Below are 20,062 nucleotides of genomic sequence, written 5' to 3'. Positions count from 1 at the left end.
CCTTCGGAATCCAAGTAAAGAGTAAGTATACTCTGGTTGTGATGTCACTTACTCTACTACTATTTCATGGTTGTCTCCTATGTTGTCGTAACTTCAATTTATCATTGTCAAACTAATTTAGTCTTGCAATTCTCTAGTAATAGTCGTATAATAGTCGTTCAATATTGCACAGTGTATAGGAAGCATTTGTACTGGCAACAATGCCATTGGATACAAGAATTGTCATTGGCAACTAAGGTTTAATACACTTATCTTAGTCATTTAAAAACAGTTTGTATCTTTCTCTTTCACAGGTGGTACAGGCTGGTGGCCTATCGTTCGTACACATGGTGGCTTCATGGGAGGCTTGGACACCGCGTTCGACGAGTCATACCCGCCTGTGTCGTTGGTGCCATTAGAGACACATTCCCCAGTGAAAGCGGTCAATACAGAGGATATTCCCTCACTGGGCTGCAACCTGAACTTTACAATGTGTAGTACATTTGTGCCATAAAATTAAGAAACAAAATAAAGCACAACAGAACTTTTATCAATGGTTGTTTCAGTTTGTCAGTGAATCAAGTGTGTCTCCATTCAGCAGTGTTCCGGGCCTTGTCTGCACGCCTTAGGCCCATCCATCCCCTCCATTATCAAAGGCAGTTGGCACCAGTGGATGTGCGCTGCCAAGGGGTGCTATCAGGGGCATGGTGCCAAACACCATGTACACTTCAAAGTTATTTTACGCCCAGGGGCCATTGTACACATGCCCTCCACAGACCCGTGTCTCCAGGCAGGATCCCCTGAAGCAGGCCACGCCCCTGCAATGCACATAAGACCACGACATATACACGTCATTCATTCACATACATACCCTATTTTCTAATTCTTTATAAACCACTTGATATTTATCATGAGAACATCTTTGAGCACTGCAAGTCAACTCGTGAACGTGCTACCTGAGAAACTCGGTGACCACTGCGAATCTGCTCGTCATCGTGCTACCTGAGAACTTCTGTGACCACTGCGAGTCAGCTCCTCGCCGTGCTACATCTCCCTGTTTTCCTGCCACTAACTACCCTGCTTGCTGAATCTAACTGTTTGTTGGTCAAGGTAAGAGCATGTCACCTAATCATATCTCTTTGATCTCTAAATTTTGATATATTTCGAACATACGTACCCAGTAGTGTTATGTTCATTCGTCTCATTGCGATTGACTTGAGTTTAATTTGTTATGTTATTGATATAACAATTGTCATCAGTGTCATTTGTCACCGAATTGCATCCTTTTCGGACCGTTTCTATAATATAAGCAGGTTTCCTTTTGATGCACGATAGTACATTCAAGGGATGAGTAACATGTTCTGATTTTCGTCACATCAATGAATTGTTTATGAAAATTATCCTATAATACAGCCAGCCACGCTACACTGGTTTTGCGGTGGTGACCAAAACATACTTTGCTTAGAAGAATGTATTGTAGAATTCCTTCTTTCTCATGTTTTAATACAAAGTAATTTTAGAATAATGTTGAGCTTTTTTTTGCAGAATTTGCAACAATGGCTGCATGTGCGATTTTCGGTTGCCCTTCTAAGACCCATGAGAAATCTGAAGGCACTACAATGCATGTATTCTCAAAGACTATAGATCGAATAAGAGAATGGGTCAGATATTGCGGATATGCGTTGGCAGAGCTTGAAAGTAGAGTCAAACAAGTCTTGCATGACTAGAGGGGTGATCGATACCGCATCTGTAGCCTGCACTTTATCCCGAATATGTACGAGCCATCCATGTACACAAAGAGGAATCAACTCAGAACGACTCGAAAATTGCTCTCAAATGCAATTCCGACTCTATTCGTTCGCATACCGCCTTAAGTGAGTCACAGTTCCGGATTTAGCTGTAGCCCTTGGGGTAGTGAACAGGTAACTAAATGGACGGATTGGTGTTAAAAGTGTAAATGTCCCTTATAATACTTTTCATATTTAAAAGTTTGTATTGCTTTTCAAATAAAGACCATTTTGCTAAACATCGGTCCTTGGTTTTAGAAGCCTCATAGAAAATTGATTTATGGGCATAGATAACTATGCTATAGTGTCCTTTGAAATAAGCATAATGTTTTCGTAATCTGTCTCCTTAGATGCCAATTTTAAAGATTAGCATTTCTAAATCAACTAATATTTTCCCTTTACAACTGAATAAACTGAATATCAAGGAGCAGGATTCAGCATCCATGTCTTGCATGGAGTCAACAACCACTTCGAGCGCGTATCAGGTAGTCTTACTTAGCTATTCAGTTCCGGAATTGTTTTATACATGGAATTTGAGATAATCTGATCATATTTACATATCGTGTCATTTGTTTACACAATGTTTCATTATTGGTTTGCTATTGATATGTACCAATGTCTGTGTCACAATGTGCGTGTTCAAATTAAATTTTTTCATCCATCCATACTAATACAAGTACTGTGTTTCAGGGCGATGCTGAAGCTTCGACCAGAATTACATCATCCCTTGTAGTTGATCCAGAGCCAGAGGTATGCATAATGACAGTTCCCTCGAATGAAAGAAAGTCGGTCCTAGATCTGATACTATTAGACATTGACAATATTAGAAACAAGCAGATTTTGCAAATTGCTTGCATGCAACATTTTGAACAATTTGAGATAATCTGATCATATTTATGTATCGTGTCATTCGTTTACACATTATTTCATTCGTGGTTTGCTATTGATATGTACCAATGTCTGCGTCACAATGTGCGTGCTCAATATCAATTTTTTCATCCATGCTAATACAAGCACTGCGTTTCAGGGAGATGCTGAAGCTTCAACTACAATTACATCATCCCTTGTAGTTGATCCAGAGCCAGAGGTATGCATAATGACAGTTCCCTCGAATGAAAGAAAGTCGGTCCTAGATCTGATACTATTAGACATTGACAATATTAGAAACAAGCAGATTTTGCAAATTGCTTGCATGCAACATTTTGAACAATTTGGATAATCTGATCATATTTATGTATCGTGTCATTCGTTTACACATTGTTTCATTCGTGGTTTGCTATTGATATGTACCAATGTCTGCGTCACAATGTGCGTGCTCAATATCAATTTTTTTTTATCCATGCTAATACAAGCACTGTGTTTCAGGGAGATGCTGAAGCTTCAACTACAATTACATCATCCCTTGTAGTTGATCCAGAGCCAGATGTATGCATACTGACAGTTCCCTCGAATTAGATAATCTCATCATATTTACATATCGTGTCGTTCCTTTACACGATGTTTCATTCGTGTTTTTTTATATATATGTACCATTGTCTCTGTCACATTGTGTGTGTTAATTTCACATTTTTTCATCCATACTAATACAAGTACTGTGTTACAGGTAGATGCTGAAGCTTCAACTACAATTACTTCATCCCTTGTAGTTAATCCAGAGCCAGAGGTATGCGTACTGAGAGTTCCCTCGCATGAAAGAAATTCGGTCCTAGATCTGATACAAGATCCAGATATAGAAGAGGAGGCACGTGGATCCGAGTTGGTGGACCAGCTTGCTGTTGCTGATGTTACAGTAAAGAAGGTTTCAATGAAAAGCACAAAAGATAAGGCAATTTATAAACAATTTCAATTTTTAAACAGTGTTTTGTTCTGGGGCCTTCATAATATGCTTTTTTTTAATGTTGATTGTCCGATACTGTATGTTGGATTTACATTGAACATCTTTTTCCAACCTGTCTTCCAGTTGCCCGGTGGTGTACGGACTATGCAGACACAGACAGCGACATAAATGAGAGATGCTGCTCGCCAAACTGATTACACCATGGAGCAACTATTAATTGAGGTGCAGAGTGTTCAAACTCGAGATGCATTTGCCTAATGGCCAGAAAATTAATTTAATATGACCGGCGAAGCCAGCAAAGTGTTTTTGGACCATTGCTACACTGCAACTGCTCCACCAGATGAAGATGAAACTGAATGTATTGAAGATGCTTTTGAATTAGTCGCAGACCACTTGACACAATCGACACCCGCCGAAAAAGGACCACCCAAAAATCAATCGACATTGATGATTTCTACTATTCACGTTCAAGTAACAGATGCTGAAATGACAGAGACTGAAGCATCAATACAATTGAATGAGGAACTAGAGAAAGATTACGACTACAGTATGCCCAGTTTGGTTGATATGTCAACCACAGTTCAGTCAGAAACAACATTAATGCAGGACGACAGTCTAATAAAGGAAGCCAAATACATAGTATTCGACAGCAGCTTGATGGAGATTATAAAGATGCTGAAATGTGTGCATTCAGTTAGAGGAGGAATATGTGGGAAGCCATTGGTGAATGTGACTCGTGTATCACAAGGCAGTAACCTCAAAATACATGCCACCTGTGAAATGTTCCATGAAAGATTTTCATGGTGCGCTCAACCAATGCTGGGGAAACTGCCAGCTGGCAATCTACTGTATGCAGCAGCTTTACTTTTCAGTGGCTCTAGTTTCATTAAGTTGTCCAGTTTCTGTCAATTTGTGGGACTCCATTTCATTTCTAAAACAAAGTACTACAAATATCAACATCAATATCTATTCCCTGCCATTAGTGAAGTTTGGAAAATTGAACAATTGTCTACTCAAAGTACATTCTCTGAAAAACGGTTCAGACTAGCTGGCGATAGACAGTGTGACAGCCCCGGATTTTCAGCAAAGTACTGCACATACCACTGTCAGGACATGGAAAGTCAAAAAATTGTGAGTTCGGTGGTCGTGCAGGTGTCCGAATGTAAATCCTCAGTGATCATGGAGAAACTTGGTTTTATAAAATCACTGCAAGATCTACAATCGAGGGGAATGCAAATCGACCTCATAGCCACAGATAGACACGTTTCAATAGCCAAGACAATGATAGAGCAGTTTCCAAATATTCACCATCAATTTGATGTATGGCATGTTGCCAAATCCATCAATACAAAAATCTCAGCTGCAGGGAAACAAAAGGTTCTGAAAGTATTTCACAGTGGCCCCAGTCTTTCAGCAACCATCTTTGGTGGAGCTCCAAAACTTGTGATGGGTCTGCGGAAATTCTACTAGAAAAATGGCGGTCACTGATGCACCACTGTTCCAACGTTCACTCTTGGACAGAAAACCAACATTTCCACCAATGTGAACATGGCCCTTTGTCGCCGGAGCAGGAACAGAAGAAGAAGTGTTTGATTCCATCTTCACCTCCACACAAAGCCCTTGAGAAGATTCTGTTTGATAAAACTCTATCAAGAGATCTGAAGGGACTCACAAAATTCTGTCACATGGGAGATTTGGAGGTGTTCCACAATATGTGCCTAAAGTACAGGCCAAAGAGATTGCATTACGGCATTGAAGGGATGAAATATAGGACATTACTAGCGGTATAAGCGCATAACGAGAATGTAGGCCATGAACAATCGAGGACTGCAGGAAACCTTGGGATGCTTCGCTACACTATGGTCTTGGTGGTCAAGCCAGTATATGAGGAAATGGAACTTGATTTTGTGAAAGATCTTATTATTAATGTTTGGAGATGCATAATCACGGAATTGCATGTGATTTTGTTACGAGTACACATACATTGCCACAAAACATTGCCAACGTGCCCTGTCCACCTAAAGCAGAGCTTGTGGAACAGTTCAAATCCGGGTACAAATGATTACCATCTGTTTTTTTGATCAACAATGTTTTTATGAAGTGTCCAAATAAAGCATCCAATTTGCCTTTTAAAATGTATCCTGTTTGTACATTTTTTTTTTCAACTAGTGCCATTTTTACGATTGCCATACAATGTAACGCTGTGCTTTCACAGTTCACAGTTTCGTCGAGCTACTGTGGGACCTTCACTGATTGTGGGAGGGCCAGATGGATAATAGTGTGAAAGAAACTTTGGGGTTTGGCAGTTACCTTACCAGACATTTGCCCAAATAGCTGAAGAACTGCTCGTCCCACAAAAGGGATGAGACCTAGGCTACATAAGATACTCGGCACACAAGAAGTACTGACTGTGAACAAAACAGCGCATCAAAGTGCGTTGTTGCTGAGAAATAGAAGCACCGTGACCACTATATTCATGGGGGCATGTGTTGGGTGTTGTTTCTAATGTAAGGAAGGGGTGGGTCGGTTGAGTCCCTGGCCAACATACATTATACGTGAAAGTGGCATCCTGATCTTGCACTCTTAGTGGGTGCCTCCTTTGCCAATCGACTGCCATGGTGAAGGAGACAGTGACATAAGCAGAGGTGGGGCTATTGCTAGACACACTTTGACTCCATTTTGTGTACTCTCGACTCCAATTTTGGAGTAGGGTGCATTATGTCATTGCAAAGTTTCCCCTAGCCCTCAGCAGCGCCATGAACAGCGAGCAATGACAGCCCCCCCATTTTTCCTCCTGTGTCCGTGCTTCACAATTCCAGTTCTCATGGATGCGGTGAGACAAGATGTTGCAAACTAAGAATGTATCTTCATTATGTGTGAATGTCAACAGCTTTGAATTTTTGCTTGCAAGCAGAGGAAGCCCACGCATCGCACACACAGTATAAGGTTCAATTGTTTTTTGACCTTGAGAGAAAGGGAGCATTCCGAAAGGAATTGAATTAAAGGAAGGGTGTAATAGCGTAAGATATGATAAGGTTCTCCATTCCAAAACTGCACCAAGGAACATGTACGTTCAGTTTATGAAAAATCGTTGATCCGAACTGAGTCTGCCTTACGGTCTCCGTTACGCCAAGAGAATAGAAATGCCAGATATAATGTAAGTTTGACTTTCGTCGATTTTATACCCGAACGAGTGAACTTATCATTAGCTGACCATTATTGCTGGGTTACATTGTACTCGTTTGTTCTGTGTGGCATATTGCAATGAAACACAAGTACAACATTTGTGTGTACTGGTCTTTCTAACGTGCACATGGGCAGTCCAGCATCGAGATGCATGTAGACCACCACTCGGTTCCCCCAGGTTCAAGGCTAATATTTCATTAAAATGCCATCTATGGAGGCCACCAGGGGGCGCACAGGCGATGGCAGCCTGATTCCCGAGCTCCCTCAGAGGCCAGGTCACAGTGGGATTGAGCCCCCCCCCCGACATCCCTCCTAGAGTGAAAAAGTGCCGGAGCATCCAGCGAATCCCCGGGGCCCCCACCGAGCGAAATAGCGATGCTCGGGGACCCACGGAAGGCGGAGATCGTGAGCCGCAGCCTCCGCGGCGAGGACACAGCGTGAGACTCGAGCGGCCTCGGGATAGCAGAGGCCAGCTGTGCCCGGGGGGCTGAGCGGAGTGTTCCGACCCCCCCGCACCACAACGGATCCCCAACCTCGGGGATTGCGGCCTTCGGAGCGGGAGCCCGCCGCATTGGAGCGAGGCGGCGACGTCCCTGCATTCCCCACGGAACGTTGGAGCGGGTGCATTTGAAACCCGCACCCAGACAGGAGAAGGACGCACTTCCCGGGACCGGGCCCCGGATTAGAGAGAGCGGCAGCACCGGGCCCGGGGACCTCCTCACACCATCGCGCCTTTCGGCCCTGAGGGGCCTCTAATATTCCAGAGCGGGGCGGGGGCCCCGAGATCGCGCCTCTGCCCGCCCGTGTGAGAGGGGCCTCCTCGCACTTCAACATTGTCAGAGCCCGGGCCCTGCCGCCAACAGCAACACGCAAGGAGGGAGAACGGTTATGCTGGGAAGGGCCCCCCACCAATGATGCAAAGGGATCGGGCGCACGGCCCTCCATTTCCTGGCAAGTGAAGCACCCCTCCTCCTCCACGGAGTGAATAAAGGACACCGAAGGCCCAGGGGCAACAGCTCCGGGTGCGAGGCCCCCGCCCGAAGCTGGTGGGGCGTGTGCCCGCCCGGTGGCGACCCCCTGGGCACAGGAAGGACACACTGAAGCAAGAAGGGGATAGCCCTCCCCATGGAGAACAGGGGCCTGGAACCTACGCTCTGGGTGTGAGGCCCCGGCCTGAGGCTGGCCCACCCAGCTGCAACCCCCGGGCACAGCCATGATCTACGGAGGCGTGAGGGGGGCGGCCCCCACTTGTTCCTCCCTTCCCCTGGGGGCACATCCAACGGCGCGTCATCGGCTGGCCGCAGACGGTCCTTCTAGGCCCCCGTAGAGTTGGCGAGCCCGAGGGACAATGCGATGGACTGGCACAGGAGCTTGCAGAAATATCAATATCAAACACCGGATCCTAACGAATCCAGTCCACCCCAAGCCAGAGGAATGGCGCATTCGGAAGCCTCGGGACCCTCAACGGCGGCGATGGAAAGGGGCTTTGCCTCTATCTTGCAAGAGATCAGGGACATGCGCTCAGACATTGCCCAAAAGTTTGAGAAAATGGATCAACGGGTGGATAAAGTAGAGGATAGACTCCCACAGGTTGAATCCAACTAATCGTCAGCAGCGTAACATTATCACCCTCCTCTTTGAAGAAGAAATGACCACGGAACTCACGTTTGATCGGGTGCACAGAGCAGGGGGAGGGGCAGGGGGACTCCGATCGATCCTGGTCCAGTTCCACTATTACTCAGAAAAAACACGGGTGCTGGAGGCCGTCAGGAAGGCTCGAGAGATCACATATAATAACTCCCAGGTCTCCATTTTTCAGGACCTCTCTGCATACACATTGGCCAAACGCAGAATGTGCCGCCCCATCACAAGTTTGCTGAAGGACAAGGGGGTACGATACAGGTGGGGCTACCCCTTCTCCCTCACTTTTGAATATCTGGGCCAACGGATGACGTTGTGTACTGATGAGGACATCAAGGGAGCCATCCAAGACTATGTGTCGGACCCAAACCTCCGACGGGGGCCTTCTGGGCCGATTTTAGGAGGTGCAAATGATCCGGGCCCGTCGAGTAGCAGAAGGAAGAAAACTGGTGCTCGAAAATTTAGGAAAATGGGCACACCCTCCCCTGCAAAGGAGGGAGAGCGAAAAGACTCAGAGGGATAAATTCTTAAGGAACTCGGCCAACAAGGGTGCGAGAGCAAGGATCACGGAGCCGACCTAATGAAGCAGCGCACCCAAAGGTTGGTGGCCTGAAAGACTGGAGGCCAAATAGAATCTGGTGTTCCCCAGATATGCAAGTAAAGTGGGGGTAACCGAGGGGACGAAACAGGGGGGGAGGGCTCACAAAAAATTTAGCTTAGCAAATGATCGCCTGGCCGAGAGGGGCAGGCTGGTGGTCCGGCCATAATGCCAGTGTTGGCGGAACTAACTGGCTGGACGCTGGGGTGGAGGGTGGGGGTATGTGAATTAGTTGGGGGTTGTTTGTTAGGGAGACGGTTCAAGGGGCCATTGGGGAAATGTTTTCAAAGTGTCCCAAAGCTGCAACAAAGGGAGCGAGAAGGGAGGATCGACGCAAAATTGCTGAACAAGGGCGAGGGAAACACAGACTATGGCTGATGCCCGACCGGCCCTGGGAGTGGGCACCCTGAATGTGCAAGGGCTAAATACCCCCACAAAGAGGTCTATGATTTGCAGAGAGTTCAGGAGGGAGAAACTAGATGTTCTCTTCGTGCAAGAGACACACTGGGCAAGGGGGAAAGAACCCAAAATGCGAGGGGGGGGGAATCGAGGAGGTTTTTCATGCGTCCCACAAGGTTAAGAAAAGGGGTGTGGCCATACTGGTGGCAAGGGATGTAGGTTTCAAAAAGGAGGCCATCCAGAAGGACCTGCTGGTACGGGGCTCCCTACAGGGCTCCCCACTAACCTTGGCAGTAGTGTATGGCCTGAATGATTCTTGGAAGAAGTGAGGGACAGGCTTAGGCTGTTAGTGCCGGGCCCGCTGGTGGTTGGGGGAGATTTCAATATGGTCTTAGATCCACTCATAGACAGAAAGCCGGTAGGCCCCCGTAGCCTCAGACCCGCGGACTAAGCCATGGCTCAAAACTTTCAGAGGGTTAACAGGGACCTGGGTCTATCAGATACAATCCCGACCCCCAGAATGGGGGTACCCTCCTTTACTTTCTACTCAGCCATTCATACATCATTCTCCAGGATAGACTGCATCCTGGTGGATGAGATCCTCCGTCCATACGTAGCAGGCTATAGGGTAGACTCCGTACCCTGGTCGGACCACGATTTGGTCTGAGTTACTCTAGCTATGGGCTGGTGCAGAGAAAGTAGAGGGCGCTGGAAATGTAATGATGCCCTATTGAAAGATGAGGTCCATGCCCAAGAGGTCTTAGACGCCATCACGGAGTTCTTTGAGCTCAACGCTAACAGGGAGGTGCCCACGCAAACGCTTTGGGACGCCTTTAAGGCGACTCTACGAGGTGTCCTCATAAAAATAGGTGCTCTGAAGAAAAAAGTGAGAGAAGCCCAAGAGAAAACCCTGCGAGAAAAAATAGCCCGCCTCCAGCCGGGGGGCTCCCTGGAGCACACCCAGGAGCGCAACAGATTGGCCGCACTGGAAGACTGTAGGCTCCAGTTGAAAGACCTCCTCCTGCACAAAACGGAGAGGAGTCTCCAAATGGTGAAACAAAAATACTACGAAAAAGGGGATAAAGCGGACAGGATCCTGGCCTGGAAGCTGAGAGAGGTCCAGAGAAGTAGAAGGGTGAGGGAGGTGAGGGACACTCAGGGGCTCCTTGGTTGCGACTCCCCGCATATCGGAGAGGCCTTCCGCCAATATTATAAAACCCTTTATTCCTCCGAATATGATGGAGACGATACACAAATAGAAGACTTCCTGAACTCTATACAGATCCCATCCCTCTCGAAGAAGATGGCTCAGGGGCTGGAAGGTCCGGTAACCGAAGATGAGGTGGTTAAGGTGATTGGTGGGATGAAGTTGGGAACCTCTCCTGGGGAGGACGGCTTCACTGTCTTTTTCTGCAAGAGATTTCACTCCTCCCCGGCCCCGTACTTGGTGAGAGTCTTTAACTCTGTGCTTGAGGGGGACAGCCTCCCCAAATCCATGATGGGGGCTATAATAGCGGTCTTGCCCAAAGAAGGGAAGGACCTCGCGGAATGCTCCTCCTATCGCCCCATATCTCTGTTAAATATTGATGTTAAGATCTTGGCCAAAGTGGTGGGGAGGCGGATGGAGGGAATAATGCCAAAGCTAGTCCATGGGGACCAAGTGGGCTTCATCAGGGGAAGGCAAGGATCAGATAATATTCGCAAGAAAATAGACCTGCTCCACTTTGCCCAAACATCGCAGCTCGACGCATGTGTCCTCTCCCTGGACCCAGAGAAGGCCTTTGACAGGGTCGAGTGGCGCTATATGGATCTTCTCCTTCAAAGAATGGGCTTCGGGACTCACATTATGAGCTGGATATCTGCCTTTTACAGAGCCCCCACGGCAAGGGTACAAGTTAACGGGAGGCTGTCCGATCCATTCCCCCTCTCCCGTGGGACAGGGCTGGGATGCCCGCTCTCCCCTCAGATATACGTCCTTACGATGGAGGCATTGGCAATAGCGATCAGAGCACACCCGGACATCAAGGGAATTAGAAGGGGAGAGGTGGAATTCAAGCTCTCCCTGTTTGCGGACGATATTCTGGCCTATCTGGTGAGTCCCGAATCTTCGCTCCCCCCATTCCTGGCATTGGTAGCCGCATTTGGACGCTTCCCTGGCCTAAAAATTAACACTGCTAAATCGGTCATGCTCCCAATGAAAAAACTAGACCCAGTGCTAGAACCCCTGGACAGATTTCACAGGATTAAAGTAGAGAGGGCCGCTATACGGTACCTGGGGGTGCTTCTCACTAGAGACATATCGAAATTGGGGCCCGCTAATTATGATCCTATGATGGCAGAGATCACTTCTGATTTGAGGAGATGGGATAAGATGATCCTCTCATGGTATGGCCGAATGACTGTAGTTAAGATGAACATACTACCACGGCTTCTGTACCTTTTTACAGCTCTTCTGACCAGCGTCCCAGCACAAACCTTTAGAGATCTACAGAATGGGATCCGCGACTTTGTATGGCAAGGGAAAACCCCAAGAACTGGAAGGGCCACCCTGACTCTGCCAAGGGAGGAGGGGGGATTTGGGTTTCCAGACTTTCACCTTTACTAATGCGCCGCCCAACTGCGCATCCTACTGGAACACATGAAAGAGGGCATGGGAACGTACTGGTCATATTTAGAAGATATGGATGCCCACCCCCTAAAAGTCTGTGATCTTTTGTGGGCTCCTCGCAGGATGATACCGAAACACCTGCGGTCCCATCCGACCTGGGAGTCCTCTGGGACATCTGGAAAGAGAGCCCCTGGACCGCATACCTCATTACATGGCCATCCCCGATGACCTCTCTCTGGGGCCACCCCCTTAATCTGGGGAGGAGGGGGTTCCGACACTCCCAGATCTGGTCTGACATGGGAATGGAATGGGCTGGGCAGATGTTCAGAGAGGGCGAATTCATAACCTACGAGGACCTGAGGGACGCTCTCGGACGAGGGTCACTTTCCATCTTTGAATACTTACGCTTGAAGGGCATCCTCTGCGACCAGTCGTGGGGCCCAAACCTGAGGAGACAGCTGACCCCTTTCGAAAAAATCCTTGACTCGGCGACATCCAGAAAGGGAGCGGTGTCCGGCATATATAAAATCTTGAATACCTGTAACCTTCAAGGTAGGAGGAACTTCCGAACATTTTGGAACAATCTAGCGGGTGAAGAAATTTCAGAGGACGCCTGGCTAGAATATTTAAGATAGCGTTTCAGGGGAACCTATTCACCTCAGACATGGAGCACAACTTTAAGATGTTGTAGGGGTGGCACAGGGACCCCGTGAAACTGTCCAGGATGTTTGCAGGGGTGTCACCGAGGTGCCCGAGAGGGTGTGGACAGATAGGCTCCAGAGGCCATATGTCGTGGCTCTGCCCGAAAGTCCAGGCTTATTGGGGTCGGTGAGGGACTGAATAGCGGAAGTGACCGAAGAACGACTACCGCTGAACCCCCTAACGATGTTACTAGGCCTCCCCCTGGAGGAAACGGAGCTACACCGATATCCAAGGATGGGGGAAACCATGCTGAGGGCAGGCAGAGTCGCCTTTGCCCAGAAATGGAAGAGCCCGGAGACTCCCTCCAAGGAGGACTGGTTGAAAAAAGTGAAAAACATGTTTTTGATGGACAAGCTAACTGCAATAGTGAATAATGACACTGGTTCATTCCTAGAGAATTGGTATGAAGTGCAGCAATCCTGGGTATGGGATGTACATTCAACCCGAGATAAGGTCCCTGTCCTGGATGGATCGGGACCCTCCATGGACTGCAAGACAATTCGACCTGGGAGCCCACGTCTTGGGGAACGGCGGCAGCAAGCCAATCGGTGACATGGTCACAATTCGCATCACCTCTGAGACACAGGAAATGGGGAGAACATCGGGAGTCTCCCTAGATGAAAGCGCTGATTTGGACACTGGGAAGGGGGGTGGGGGAATGGTGGGGGGGTGGAGGGTTTTTTGGTTTCTTTCAACTGTTTGTTGTATTGTAAAATGCCAATAAAAACTAAAGTTAAAAAAAAAAATGCCATCTATGTGCACCTCAAATTGTAGCATCAGCTTCCGCATCCCGTTTTGAGCTGAACCTATTCCATAGCACTATCCTCCGAAGCAAATTGTGGAGCACTTTCCACATTGTTTTCTCTCTGTTCACATTGTTTCACGTCTGTGCTAATCGTTAGTTTTAACACAATGCCGAATTAATATGTAAAATGATAAACTGTAATAAAGATCGGCTACTGAGACACATTTCTATTATGTTTTCCAAACTGGTACATCCTGCCATTCTGCGATTGTCATTGATTCCAGATACCAACTCTTGGCTTTTTCAACCGGCAGCTGCAGTTACACGTCAATAGCTGGATATATTTGACAATTATTTGGGACGATTGCCAAGGCCCGATATGCCCTTACATGGTACCAGCGATTAGGAGCAACATAATATCCTTTACGGTGGTCTAGTGCCTAGTTGATGCACTGCCTTGCAATTCACTGTGCGACCAAAGCGCTTCTTTTACCCAAAATGCACAGCTTGTGTACCCAAAAGGAACACTGCATGACTCACGATAAACATTTGCGGATCGAGAGCAAAGAAAAAATATTCCAATTTGATTGAATATGGCAATCGCCGGATGTTCTCGTAGCGTTTATTGTGAAATAAAAGTACTTTACAAATTGTACAGTCTTGCTGTTTCCTCTTATAATAAAGTTTTATATTCCGAATTGTGACACGCTGTGTTGTGAGACGATGTGTGTTGATTTCTGGGTTCTGCGTCACTTCACAGAGGTGATGATTGGGCGCGTTTGGCTACGCTGCCCAGTAACGTCAAGGAGAAAGGCAGAGAATATCACTAGGTTTGGTGATGTCAAGCCCAGGGGCGGGGGATATGATTCTCTGCCGCCAGGGCAGTCCTGCTTGGGCGATGCAGCAACGGATAAGAATATCACAAAATGGCTGCGCCCTGCTGCCTGATTTCGCATGGGTTCAAAAGTGAAAATCTACGGTACGGTGCATAGGAAATGTTTGTACGATCGATCAACGTATGCTTAAAAACACATGCCCAAACCCTCGGGACAATAATATTTCTGAGCGCACTATTCCTTTAAGGTAGGACCCACTCCCCGCCCTATCTTCCTTTTTTGGGCATTTCTTTCCATTTTGCCAAAATATGAAAAAAAAAAAAAGAAATCTGGCCATGATGCCGACTTGGGCGCCGAGAGCGCACCAGGCCCGCGTTTATTTCTTCATATTTGGGCATTTCTTTCCATTTTGACTGCGCCGCATGGCCAAAATGGAAAAAAATTCCAAATATGAAAAGAAAATAAACGCTGCACTGGTGCCTTGTTGGCTCCCGAGCCGCCGGTATCACTGCATATTATCCCCACCAAAAATATCGCCGTATATATGGTCGTCTGGAACGGCCATAGGCGATATTTTTGGGGGGGATCATTCGTGGGGTTTTTGGTAGCTGGTAGCAGGGGTTGTGGGGGTGTCCCCCACTCCTTTAAAAATAATGCAGGGGTATCCCCCTGCAGGTTTCAACTGAGCCGCCATCAGGGCCAAATTTGTTTTTTTTCATATTTGGTAATTTCTTTCCATTTTGCCTGCTCTGCGTCGCGTGGCCAAAATGGAAAGAAATGCCCAGATAAGGGAAAAAAAAAGAAATCTGACACTGATGGCAGCTCGGGTGCTGACAAGGCACTAGGGCCGCGTTTATTTCTTTACATTTTTCTGGGGGAGAGAGGGATTTCATGGGCTTGGCCTGTGGTGGGCTCCTAGAGCCAGGCCTGATCCCCAGGCTCGGCCCTGGCTCGGCCCTACCCAAGAAATCCCTGGCTCCCGAAGCTCTACTACCAATGTGTGGGGCGTTTTGCTGATTCACACATTTCGCATTAGATTTGTCACAGCTCGTGCGCAGTGACGTGCCAGATGTGCATGGGGCTTGGGGTACATGTCATGGGAAATAACATTGTGCAGTTGTGAAATATGGGGGTGTCAGGTACATCAACAAAGATGGTACCTGGAAAAGGGCAGTGGGGACAACTACCCCTTACGCAGTGCTGGAAATAGAAAAAATGTACTTGGGGAACCCTCTCCTCCTTGGAGGGGTGGGGCTGTGAGGACAGGAGACGAGACTGAGGGGCATGGCCCAAGCCAGATCCAACCCAATCCTGGCGAGTTACATGAAAACAAAGAGCACTATGGGAAACTATGAATGTCTTCAATTTTTTATTTGAAACCTTTCTTGTAGTGATTCAGCAAGAAACCCTTTTATGAGAGTAATGGAAGTTAGAATCTGCTGTTTTGCTTAATCACAATACTCACCCTAACAGAGATAGGACCTCATTAGACGATAGGCGGTAACCGTTGCCGCCGGTATTTTACTGTGTCCGCCTTGGTGGATGGCGGAATTACCGCCCTACTCCAAGGTGAGCGGGGGGCGATAATTCCCCATTCACCAAGGCACTTCCGCATTCCCATTTTTGCCCCCATAGGGCATAATGGGAATGGGGAAGGTGCTAATTACGGTACCGCAAATTGCGGTACCGTAATTAGCTCCAAGGTCCTTTTGCGGCACCCTACTTTAACGGCTGGTAAAACCAGCCGTTAAGGTCGGGTCCCGCAAAGGGAACTCGTAGTAAGGCGGTAAGGGTTTACCGGTACCGGTGCCCTTACCGGTACCGGTAAACCCTTACCGCCTAACGTGTAATGAGGCCCATAGTCTGTAAATTGCAGGACGTATATACCAATTTGGACAAATACAATTCTGTATGTGTCTCTATTCATTCTTCTGTGTTGAATCTTCTAAAAAGAGCGGGTTACTTGTGTGTGCGATCCCACTGCTAGTGTTCTGCCTATTTAGGGCAGCGCTCCTGCCTTCTGCTGGAGCGTCGCGTCACTAGCCGTAATAGAGCCAGGGCAGCGTGTGAAAAGTTGAGAGGCAGGTGCAGGAGCTGACAATGTTGAATCCCATTCTGCACTCCCTACAGAGGGAACAAATAAGGCACTTCCTCTGCTGGTGAGCATTTTTGTTAATGCACCGACCAGATTAAAGCATCTAAGTCACAGTGAGGCAGCAGGCACGGTGCCGCTGATGGGCCGGAGCCACTCCACCATGTTCGAGGAGTGGTTAAGCAGAGTTCTCTGGACAGACAGGTAAGCAATGGGAGTGATCGTTCAGCGATCTGCAGGGCGCAGGGACCTTTGCTTGATTCGAAAGCTTGCAAAGGGCTGCTTCATAAATCGGAGGTTCTCCAGGCCTGGCTAGCCTCTCATGGTGTCCCTCTGCGTAACTATATCAGTGAAGTCTGCTGCAAAGAGAAATGTTAAGCCTGCAAAGCGGTAACCACACTCACATTGCCCAAAGTGACCTCTATGTCTCAGACTTGATTTGATCGAGTACATTCCAACTCTGCTGCTGGCCTCCACTAACTGGGAGGCCGCCAGATGTTTCAATGATGCATGGGATGTGATAGGTGGGCTCTCTGGGATCACCCACGAGCATTGTGTGTGTGTGTGGATCAGTGTAGACTCTGTGCCATTAGTTAGTGGACTCCCTGGAACTGTTCCTCTGCACCTTGAGAAAGAATACTTAATTGAGGATCCTGTCCCAAGCTCTGTTGCTAGATCCCTGATCCGCCTGAAAGGTGAAGATCTGTGAATCCACGAACAGAGGGGCCCATCTGTGCCGGTTACTCCCCTTGATCCAGTGGGGACCGTTGGATACTTCATCTTTGCAGCTGTTGTGTTCTCTCCTGAGGCCCCTGGCCGTGTGGATCACTGTTCCAGAAGCAGTGGTGGAGACCAAACAATGTTGCATCTCCTATTGGAAAGTGACTGTTGAATCCCTGGACTCTTCAGGTCAGACATCCAATGTCCTTTCCTGGAGCACGAAGAGAAGGTCCGGGCATGTGCTGGCTCAAACCCCAGGGCAGTATACTGCAAACTGGTAAATCGTGCAACTGCGGTGTCCACTGTCTTTGGGGTCACCTCTTGGTAGTCCCAGATCTCATTTGTGCTATTTTCCCTATTCCCCCCATCGCCATGGACGATGCTTTCCCCATTCCCCCATCTGCTTGCAGGCCCTGCATCCCCGAACCCTGACCACGACCATTGCTGCCTCTGCCTCGGAGCCCCTCTCTGCACCCATGCCTCCTGGACCTCTGCAGCATACTTTGGAAGCCTACTTCACATTTCTCAGAAGTCCTCAAACTCCAAATCCATCATTGGTCCCATTCTTCTGAGCCTGGGGGTTATGGCTGCAGATCTGTCTCCTGGGCACTGGATGGCTCCATCCTCTGAAACCTTCCTTCCTGCACGGCTTCATCAGAAAATCTTTATTTGCATCTCTTCCAGTGGGGTCCCGTGCTGACGTCAGCTCGAATATTGCCTCTGCAGCTACCCTACCAAGTCAGTGCTTTTTGATATGTCTTACTTATAAACAGGCGCTGTCTATTGTTTTTGTCCTGTTGATTTCTATAGACAAAACCTTTCAGCTATTCTAAACTATTTCAAAGTAGTGAAACATTTACTTACCCGTAAGAATTGTTCTCTATTTCCTTGATTTGTCCTTTGGGGGTCACACCACTGTTTTCGTTGCTCTATTTCCAAACTAACCTGATTCATTATTGTTTGCAGAACATATTTCCAATAATGATTTATGATAGGTTATTTGTAATGTGCTTAATACTCAGAGGTTTCTAAGTGCGGACCTGGGGATCGTGGCGCTTGTGTCTTATTGCTTCTTAGGTGAGCACGTTGCCCCAACGCTATTCTCCTGAGAGGTGAGAGACCGTGTGCACATTCCTTTATAGCGTGTTCATGTTTGTATGTCAATGTATGTCAATGGACCTGTTTAGATACCACTTGGAGAGTCAGGATTCACTTAAGGGAAACACTGCTGGTGATAGCTGGATTTTCCGAAGTCATGGTCTAGGAGTGCTCGCAGAGGTCTTCCTCATGCAAGGTCTAGAGCTTCTAGAAAAATCGCAGCTGAGGCAGTCATTCCAGTGGCGTGTCCAGACTTGTTTGACGAGGGTGGTCCAAGTGGGGCACAGAGATAACTGTGGGCCCTAGCACTGATTGCTCTGGATTTGATGTGCACCAATTAGAAACATTTGGCTATCGAGCACACACCTCCTGCCGTATCGCCTTTGAAGCCAAATCTCCTTCTTCACGGACCGTCTGAATAGGCCAGTCTCTTCCCTGCCACCTCACCGAAGCCATGATGTGGGCTCTTGCATCTTAAAGGTATTTCTACACCTTTCACAATTACTCTGGGCATTGTAGTGCGGTCGCCGCAATATCTTGAAAAAGAAAGGAAATATCTCGTTTATTTTTGTATTTATCCCACCTCGGCTGGATGCACTTTGCTGTATCTACCAGTGCTCCGTGCAGCATTTTCATCGTGATTTTACATCTGCCCTGTTGGACACTGATGCTGCAGACCTCCTCGTGGCCTCACAAAGATGGCCGCTGCATTGATCATGTTGATGAAAGCCCCAGCTGGTGCACAGTGAGCTGCCTTACGACGCCACTCATTGGCTGGGCCAGTATTAACTTTGCCCATTGTGGGAGCCGGCAGGCGAGAGCTGGGCCCCTTCCCAAGACCCTTTTCTAAGGCCCCTGCGACTACCCTGTGTGACCCTGTTTGGACCTGGGAAGACCGAGAGGGCCCCCTGCAGCAACCCGAATCTCGTCTACAACAGGCCGCCACAGCGCATTTAGGGGTAAACACCCTCGCTCTGACCATACCTTGCTCTGTTGTTGCAGCACCCGTTGCTGCAGTCCACAAACATTTCAAAGGGGTCTCCTGGCCCATTTCCACCAAGCGCCGCTGTCTCACTGCACCTCACCAGCATTCCTTGAAGAGACCACAACCTGTGGTCCAGCGACGCTGCTCGCCTCCAATTGCGCCCACTCCAATGTGGTTTACCTGCAGGACTTGATTGACTTCCTCTTACCATTTATATGCTTTCCTCTGCCATGCTCCTCGCTTCGATGGTATCACCCCGACTGCCTTTTGGCATTTATCTAACTTTTTCTGCTCTCACTTGCTGCTGCCTCTGCCTTATGTGCCTCTGCAATTGCATCCTCTACCTGCCTACTCTGTCCTGCTTAAACTGCACCCACATGCTTGTAAGCACAGCATCACTTCCTCACTGCAGCCTGTATAATTTGTTCCATCTGCTGCCTGTGTTCTACAATTGCATGCCCAGTTAAAATGCTTTTTTCTGCATGTGCTTGTTTTTCATGTCCCTTGAACCTGCACAGTGTATGTGTGTAACACATTTTAGTGCTCTGCTTTCAAACTCGAATCTAGGTGTGCCTTGGAACCTGCACAGTATATGTTTGTACTGTATTTTAGTGCTACGCTTTCAAGATCGAATCTAGGTGTGCCTTGAAATCTGCACAGTATATGTTTGTACCGCATTTTAGTGCTCTGCTTTCTGAGTTGTTTAATAACCTCTGCAACCCGGAATAGCTTTCCTCTCTGGGCTCTTGTTTTTATCGTGCAGGTCTCCTCTGCTCCTGTTGGCTGCTAGGCCACCTGGTGAGTTCTGTCATGCACCATGAAATTCTGTCCCTCTCCAACCCCTGCTCA

The sequence above is a fragment of the Ambystoma mexicanum genome, chromosome 5q (genome assembly GCF_040938575.1).
Source record: "Ambystoma mexicanum isolate Mex_15411 chromosome 5q, UKY_AmexF1_1, whole genome shotgun sequence".
NCBI classification, from domain to species: domain Eukaryota; kingdom Metazoa; phylum Chordata; class Amphibia; order Caudata; family Ambystomatidae; genus Ambystoma; species Ambystoma mexicanum.
The sequence above is the reverse complement of the archived record's forward strand: the minus strand, read 5'-3'. Positions refer to the sequence as shown.